Below are 9,470 nucleotides of genomic sequence, written 5' to 3'. Positions count from 1 at the left end.
TGTAAAAAGATTCAGTATCATTATTTATGAGGGAAATGTAAATTAAAACCATAATCAGGTACCACTACATACTAAAATTTTCAGAATCAGATACTACTACTCTTGTACATTGCTGGTGGAGTGTAAATTGGGACAACTCCTTTGCTCCTACTGTTTCCATCTTCCCTATACCCACCAGCAAATTCTCATCCTGCCAAAAATTTCTTTGCTCATCACAAGGTGATAGATTTTTCTCACACATAGTTTTTCCTTTCCAGCTCAACTGGCAAATATTAAGCACATAATAATAGTTAATTGTATAAATCTGTACCAGCCTCCTTCCTTATCTATTCATCTTACCTTTACTTTTTGTATGTTCCTTGGTTCCTTGTTGCAAGACAAAGGGACCTGTGTTTCCTCACTTTTTAGTGGATGGGGTCTCAATCTGTCACATTCAGTTTAATAGGTAAACAGTTTATGCATTGATGAGTGAATTACTGGAGAGAGGACATATGGAGAGCTTCTCAGAAACAGAAAACTTAAAAATTTTGTCTTACTCTCAAGATGCTCAATATATACTAATTACTCTACAAGTAGGGAATGAATTTAGCATGATTATGGTCATAAAAAAGCTAATGACCAGGCTATTTAAGAAAGTTCAGTTGCTCTCACATTCTAGGCATGACTCTCCTGTTTTGTCTGTGTCATTTTCATTGTATCTCATCATATAGTAATATATTTTCTTTCTTCTATTGTAGATGCCCAGAGCAACAAATCAAAAAAGAAATCCACTTCTTTTTTCTCTTTCTCCTCACAGTCATCACACATTATAATCACTGTTTTCTATGGCCACAGATTTCCCTCTAGCTTCTCTTCAAACGTAACCTGTACTCTTCCAACCTTTTCTCTCCATAGCAGTCCTACAGTCAAATCAGAGTTTTCAGGAGTTAGTGTTACCTCTTGGTCTCAGTGCTTTCAAAATTCACTTTCAGGAAAAATAATTGATAGAGAATTCACTTTTTTCCACAGGTAACTGCTTTAAGGAATTACTGTTTAAAATGCAAACAAATGAATTTCTAATGGTGGAATTTTAAGTTCTGACAAGGTGGTAGAGGACTGGGGGTTGGTTTTTTAGGTTAGTAACCCCTCTAACCTTTCCTCTGTTCCTTATAACTATAACACATAATCTCTTTTCCAGTAAAGCTAGCTCTGTTTTCAACAGACTACAAAGTATAGCTATCTGATCTGCCCTTAGCCCCATGTATCTTTGATCTATTTTCTTTCAGAGGTATCGCCTTCTCAAAAAGCAAGGAGGAACTGGCAAGGAGTTGAAAAGAATTCTTTTTTTTTCCCCTCCCAAACGAAAATGACCTAAGTTGCAAGGACTGGGTGATCTCAGTTTCTCTGGAAAGTACAGTGTTGTTTTTCATGGTTGGTAGTAAACAAAGAACAGAACACATCATTTGCAATACTTACCTAAAACAACCCTTCAGTTTATGACCTATTGTCCAAATTAATGGCAGCTTACAAGAGAGCTATCTGTAGGTGGGGACCCTGAATATAATAAAGTGCAAGCATTCACAACTTCTATAAGAAGCATTAGCAGCTAAACAAGATCCAACCATTGCTGCCTTTGCACTAAGCATGAACATTTCCACTATCAAGTAGGGAGACATCATTTCAACAGTTTATAACATATGGTGTTCAAAAGTTACAAACCTGTAGCTTTAACATTTTAAAGTCAGTGCCTCAAAGTATAGAAGGTCTATAATCCAAAGAGATCAATAATATTACATATTATGTTAATATCTTGCCATTATTTGAACTACAAGTAGGTAACCAATGCAAAAAACTCAGAGAGATGGTGGGCTCAATTCTTTTTGGTGCCCTAGTAAAAGACAGCTATAGAACTCTTTGAAATTCTCATTTAAGCACTGCTTTGTCTTTTTGTATAAATTGGAAATTACCAAAGAAACACCAGTGATAAGGGGGTTAATATTAGTATCCTTATACCTAAGTCAAAACTGGACAGCTCAAAAAGATTTATAAGCTCTGCCCTCAGTTTGTGTCTTTTACATAGCTTCTTGTTTTTACATAGACACTTGGAATTTGTTATCTGTAAGAAAAGAATGAACTTATCCAAGGAACTGGTAGCCATGGCCTAAGGAACTAGCATGACAAAATGACTAAGCATGTTAATAACAATAATAATAATAATTGCACTTGCCATACATAGCACTTAATGTGTTGGGAATGGCTTTAAGCCCTCAATGTATATTAACTCATTTATTCCCTGCAATACCCTATAAGGTAATTATTATTCCCAATTTACAGAGGACAAATCTAAAGATCAGTGAGGTAAAATCTTTTTAACATTACATAGTTAGGAACTGCCAGAATTTGAACGTAGGCACTCTGGCTCTGAAGCAACATTTATACCCACCTGAGTTCATTCAATTAGTTAATCAGTTATTAAGTCTTTAATCAAATATTTATCAAATACGCAGTATGTTCTTGGGCTCCAGGGCATACATAAATGAGTTAAACTATATATGGTACCTGCTCTTAGAGAATGTATAGCAGTAAACACAAACATTAATCAAATAATTACACAAACAAATGTAAAATTGCAATGTGACAGGTACACAAAGGAGGGAATGTATGATGGGAATGTATGAGAGTCAGTCAGGGAGATTGGGGGAAGTTTTGCTGAAGAACTGACACATGCACTAGATATGAAGGATAGGCAGACTTGAACTAGACAGGAAAAGGAAGAGATTTCAAGGCAGAGGAAACACCACATACAAATTCTCTGTTGTGAGTAGGAACAGGAAAAGTACTAGTAATTGAAGGAAGGCCAGTGACGGGCAATCAAAGAGAGCAAGAGTGAGAAGAGTTCAAGACAACACTCAAAGGGTTGGCAGGACCAGATCGGGCAGGAGTTTGGTAGGCTATGTTAGGCTATGTCTTTGTCTTATGACCTTCTCTGAGTCCTAAAAGGTTTTAAATAAGGGCAGGGGTGGTGGTGGAATTACTTGAATAGATTTGTGTTTTAAAAGGATCACTTTAACTTTAATATTGACGGTGGGATGGAAGAGGATCAATGGGTATGACTAGATGAGTGAGAAGGTTGTTATAGTGGTCCAGGGTGAGACATGAAGGTAGTCTGGACTGGACTGATGGTGGTGATAAAGAGAAATGGATAGAGCCAAGCTGTAGTAGGCAGAAAAATCAATAGGCCTGTCTTGCAAAATTAGCTAAGTCAATTTGGTCACGCACAACTATTTTGTTCTTTTTGACAGATAAAAGTAGCCACCAATTTTTGACATAAGTGATGGGGGTGGTTCCTCTGACATAGCTTTTTTACTAAGTCACAGTGCAAGCAAGTATTAGACCAAATTCCGTCATATAAACAGACATTTTAAAAAGTAATTAACAAGGAGGCTTACACGCAACAGTTCATACAATCTCTTCTATAAGTTCAATTAAGTTCCAGCTCTCTGTCCTTTTATGTACTATGATGTATTAGATATCTATTGCTACATAACAAATTACCTCAAAACCTAGTGACTTAAAGTAACAATAAATATTTATTACCTCATAGTTTCTGTAGATTAGGGATAAATCAAATTGGCTGGGTAGTTTTTGTTCGGGGTCTCTCATGAGTCAAGATGTTGGCTGGGGCTGTTGTTACCCAAAGGCTTGACTAGGCCTGGAGAATCTACTTCTAAGACGAGTCGCTCACAAAGCTGGCAAGTTAGTTGACTACCAGCAGGAGACCTGAGTTCCTCCCCACATGGATCTCTCCGTAACAGCTTCACAGCAAGGTGGCTGACTTCCTTCAGAATAGATAATCCAAGAGAGAAAAATGCAGGGTCTGCAATATCTTTTAAGACTTATCCTTGGATGGCACTGTCTTCATTTCCAGAATATCTTATTCACACGTCATCTCTATTCAGTGTGGGGGAACTACAGAAAGGGATAAATACTAAGAATCATTGGTATTAAGGGCATTAAGGATCTGTTTGAAGACTGGCTACCATCTATGACTACAACATGCATGAAAGGTTCACTTAAGGTAGATGCAGTAATGTTTAGAGACAGGATTCAGGCAACCAGAGTCCAATGAAACAATAGCTGGATACAGGACATTTTAGGGATCAAATATTGGTACCTTTCCTAAAGATACAGATTACGGTGCTTGCTAGATTTTTATACCCTATTCAGCAAAAGTGGAATGTCTAAAATATATTAGCCAATCCATATAACTTGAACAACACTAATTTCACCAATGAAAACTGATTGCTAATATTTATTATGCTAATTAGCAAAATTCTGGTGTTGGTTGAGATAAGGATGACTAAAGCACTTGTCGTAGCTTCCTCTGGAGTATGGCCTTATGGCTAAATATCAGCTGACCATACCTGGGAGTGTGAGCTCCTAATTAGGGCAAGCAACAGCACTTATGATGTAGCCTAAATTAACACACATATATATTCACACATAATATCACATTATCCATGCTCAATTTTTTTTAAAGTAAATTAGAGACATCATAATGCCATCATGATTTAGAAGATGCAGCCCATGAAAAGAGTAACTATCTTGGCCAATGACAGTTACTGAATGGGACTGCTCATATTAGATAGAGTAACTTACAATGGAGATTACTGAATGGTCATTAGCAAAGCATTTCTGGGATTGGGGCATGTTGCAGAAAACACCTATATTGATTTTCATTTTTTTTTTTTTTTTTTTGGGCAGTACGCGGGCCTCTCACTGTTGTGGCCTATCCCGTTGCGGAGCACAGGCTCCGGACACAGGCTCAGCGGCCATGGCTCACGGGCCCAGCCGCTCCGCGGCATGTGGGATCTTCCTGGACCGGGGCACGAACCCGTGTCCCCTGCATCGGCAGGTGGACTCTCAACCACTGTGCCACCAGAGAAGCCCTGATTTTCATTTTTGAAGGCAAAGCATTTAAGATTATATTATAGGGTTATTTTGGGAATTACATGAGTTAATAATTTCAGAGCACTTAAGACGTGCCTGGCACATAGTAAAATTGTCTGTAAATATGATAGTGATGATGGTGGTGGTGATCATCCAACAGATAGATAATGCCTCATCATGATTATCAGGTGTACTGGACACTGGGGTAGATTCCACTGACACCACATTCCTCTTCAGGACTTGTTTGCCCAGCTGCTGGGAATGCTGTGGCTCACAGCTGTCAAGATGTCAGCTCCATCCAGAAATTGCCTTACCCAAGGTCACACCTACTTCCTGGGAGCAGTCTTTATCCAATGACTGATCATTGATGGGTATACAAGGGCCCAGTACCCTTGTCTCAACTTGGAACACTTCTGAAGGGCCACCCTAGCTTCAGAGCCACGCTTAGGGTAGGGTTGGTTTAGGCTTTGTTATAACTATTTCACAGCCCGGCTTCTCCTCTATCCAATCCTGCATTTCACCACAAGTATTAATTCCAAGACAACCCCCTAATAAGTTTTCCTGCATGCAAATCTCTATCTCAGGGTCTACTTCCCAGGGAACATGACTAGAAACATCAATGGTTATTTAATGAATTAAAATACTGCATAAACAAATGTATCCTTCTTTATTGGTTGGTAATGATTAGCACAGGGTATAAGTTTGAGATATAGGTATATATAATTTAAAATATTGTTCATTTAGATTCAAAATTTGAGATCTTAAGTTGGTGGTAGAGACTAATAGAATAGGTTATTAATTAAAATGCTAATTATATTAAATATTATTGGAAAAGCTGTAACATATAACTATCATCTGACTATGGAAAACACAAAAGGCCATGAAAACCTTTAACATAGGCAAAGTTAGTATACAGATTCTATTTGTCAGGTTAGGCTAGGGAATGCTGCAGTAATAAACTATGCCAAAATTTCAGAGGCTTATCACATAAAAGTTTCTTACTCAGGCAAATCTGCTAAGAGTCCAGGAGTTTCTCCAGGGCAGCCCTTCATGTAGTGGCTCAACATTCCAGATTGCTTCCTTCTTCTGGTAACTCCATCTGAATGATACCTCAGGGTTCTCTGTGCCAGGAAAGACAGCATGGTGAATCATGCACAGACTTGTAAATGCTTTGGTCTGGAAGTAACACATCAGCTCGGGTCACTGTTCATTAGTAGAACTAGTTACACAGTGCTGCTTAACTTGTAGAGCTAAGAAATGTAAGCTTTTGCATATCCAGAGAAAAAAAGAGAATTGAAAATATTGAGCATTGGTAATGTTAGCCACAGAACAGTATTATACTGTCTGAGAGACACTAATATTTTAGTATTTGTAAGGATCAACTTATAAGAGAAATTCACTTTTGGGACAAACTCTGTGTAGATCTTATCCTAGGATAGGAATTAATTTTAAGCTTCTGTGTTTATTATGCAATTTGATTGGATGTAAATTTAGTTCAGTATAAATAGAATCAGCAGCTAAAGTAGAACCTGGCAAGGTGTGGACAATCTCTTAAGTCATATGATAAATAAAATATAGATCACATTTGAGTGAGCTGTGAAAATTTATATAAAAATATTTTCCAGGGGCTTCCTTAAAAATGGGATAGTAAAATTTAAAAATAAGAATAAAATATCAATAAAAGTGAGCTTTACCTGAATTTACTTTCACATTTGACCATTTATTCCTTTAAAGAAAAAGAATAAAATTACTGTTAAGTAAATACACCTTACACCCTATTTCTACAGCACTCTTCAATAAAAAAGTTTCATATGAAAAACATTCTATATTATTGATTATAAGACAGTCCAAAGCTAAACATAAAAAGTCCATGTAAACAAAAAAGTGAATAATGAAAATTTTCTTGCTTTCCAGAACCTTGAAGATAAATGTAATTTTTTTTTGGTGTATAGTTCTATAAAATTTTATCGCACGTAATAGATTAATGTAGTGATCACCACAATTAGGATATGAAATTATTAATTATTCCATTACCCCAAAGTAACTTCCTCATGTTACCCTTTTATAGTCATACCCTCCCCCCAACCCTAACTCCTTGCACCACTTATTTTTTCTCTATCACTATAATTTTGCCATTTTGAGAATGTTATGTAAATGGAATCATACCATATGTAACTTTTTGAGATTAGTTTCTCATCAACACGGTGGCCTTGAGATCCATGCAAATTGTTGCATGTATCAAATTCGTTCCTTTTTATTGCTGAGTAGTATTCCATGTTATGGATGTACTATAGTTTATTCATTCATCCATTGGAGGGTATTGGGTTGTTTCATTTTTGGCTATCACAGATAAAGCTGATTTGAACATTTATGTACAGATTTTTGAGTGAATGTAAGTTTTCATTTCTCTAGAGTAAATATCCAGTAGATGGATATCTGGGTTTTACGATAAGTATATATTTAACTTTATAAAAAACTACCAACTGTTTTCTAGAGTGGCTGTCCCATTTTACATTTTCCTCAGCAAAGTATGAGAGATACAGTTGCTCCATATCTTTTCAGCACTTGGTATTATCAGTATTTTTTTATTTTAGCCATTCTAATAGGTGTGTAGTGGTACTTCATTGTGGTGTTAATTTGCATTTTCCTAATGGCCAATGATGTTGAACTATAACAAAATCTTACATAAAGTTTTGCATTTTTACAAATACTTTTTTAAACATCTAAATTAATTCTCACAAGTATAGTGTGATGTATTTCAAGTGATAAAAGGCTGATATCAAGTAAATCCGGAAAAATCAACCAAACGTAATTACACCAATGCAGAATCAAAACAATTTAAAACTCAAAAGGAACATGGAGGTAATTTAGTCAAACTTCCCCATTTTAGAGAACTGTGTCCCAGAAAGGTTAAATGACTTCTCACACAGCTGGAATCATACCAAAAGTCATACTTCTGATGCTTGAATCTCTTCTATGTCCAGTCAAGTAGGTGACAATTTATGCTTGAATTCTTCAAGTGACTGGAAATTCACTCATTCCTTGCCCCATTCCATTAGAAAGTGTTTCCTGACATTGAGCTGAAATGGCCTATAAACAAATAAACAAGTCTGTAAATGTTTTGACATTGAACTGAAATGGCTTACTATAGCTCTTGCCAGTGGGTCTAGTTTCATCCTCTGAGACTTTCCTGAGGAAGCATGGACCCTTTTCCATACGACAGTACTTCAGATACTTGAAGACAGCCATCATGCTCTCACATATATACTCCAGGTCAAACATTCACATTTTCCTCCAATCATTCTTAGATGAGCTTGTTTACCATCCTTCTTGCTTGTATGTAAACTGGTCCTAGGTTTCTTATGGTGAAAAATACCAAACAAAATATTTTTTGTAACACAACCAGAATTATATACATTCTCCAGTTATATGAATTCACTACAGGAAATAATAAAATTTTATTTTCCCTTAGTGTATTTCCTTACATCGTTAGACAATATTCGTAAGTGTATTTTTAAAATTTTATGCTGAATACTTTTATTTTTAAATTGCATTTCGTTTTTGGATGTATTGCAATGCAAATGGCACAAAACTCAAACCATTTAAGAAGGTTAACAGTGAAAAGTCGTGATCCCTAGACTTCTAGTTGAATAATAATATAATAAATATATATAATGCAATGTAATATAATATTGCAGATATCCTCTTTTTAAGCACATAATTCTGATTATACATTCCATCATATGGTTGTACATTTAAAAAAATTATTCATCTTAATTTTTTATTAGTATTATTAAAACTGCTGTTATGGATTGCCTTATGTATATTTTAGATTATTTCTTAAAGTAGACTCCTAGAAGAAAATAGCTGCATTGCATAGTATGACTTGTCTTACTATAACTTTCCACAGTTACCATTTAATACACATAAAATGTTTATTAATATACACCGGCAGTTTATGCATCCATTTCACCACACCTCTGCAAGCTTGGAATACTACTGTTTATTGATTTTTTTTTTCAAATTTGTTCTCCTGATTTGCTTATAATTGAGAATGAATTTTAAAATACGTTTTTATATCTCTATTGGTTATTTGTATTTCCTCCTTAGGGTGTTTAAGTCCTTGTTAATTTTTAGAAGATCGATTTGTATGAGCTAGAATATCAGCCCACTCTCAATATTCTTAACAAATATTATTTTGTTCAGCTTATCAAACTCTTAAAGGCGTTTTACATATGCTAATGCCAGGCCATCCCAAACAATTAAATGTAGTTAATTAAAAATTTTTTTTGCTAAATATAAGGCATTACAGTGAACATTTATATTGTAATATATCTTATCTCTTTACAAGTCTGTTTCACCTACCATATTTTAAACTAGTGCAATTCAAGGACAATACCTTAATCATCTTTCTAAAGCTTAACATAGACATTTACAGAGAATAGATGTTCCCTAAATTTATGATATATAAATGAGTGAATAAACTTAAAAATCCCTATTAGTTTGTTGGATTCTGCTTGTATGGTTACAGATTCCCCAAA

At 35.4% G+C, this 9,470-nt stretch overlaps 1 long non-coding RNA gene across 1 annotated transcript in view; it reads right to left on the bottom strand.

Annotated features, from left to right (window-relative positions):
* Positions 1-344: 344 nt before the first annotated feature.
* LOC307185097 overlaps positions 345-9,470 on the bottom strand; it is a 28,134-nt gene continuing 19,008 nt past the window's right edge. Inside the window, exons 2-6 of the long non-coding RNA XR_013827882.1 lie at positions 7,872-8,019; positions 6,624-6,655; positions 5,932-6,050; positions 3,577-3,948; positions 345-476 (exon numbers count right to left, since the gene is read on the bottom strand). This is a non-coding gene — a long non-coding RNA (uncharacterized lncRNA). The remainder of the gene's footprint in view (positions 477-3,576; positions 3,949-5,931; positions 6,051-6,623; positions 6,656-7,871; positions 8,020-9,470) is intronic.

The sequence above is a fragment of the Stenella coeruleoalba genome (assembly GCF_951394435.1).
Source record: "Stenella coeruleoalba genome assembly, chromosome: 3".
In the NCBI taxonomy this organism is placed as follows: domain Eukaryota; kingdom Metazoa; phylum Chordata; class Mammalia; order Artiodactyla; family Delphinidae; genus Stenella; species Stenella coeruleoalba.
This window is presented reverse-complemented; position numbering and strand designations above follow the sequence as displayed.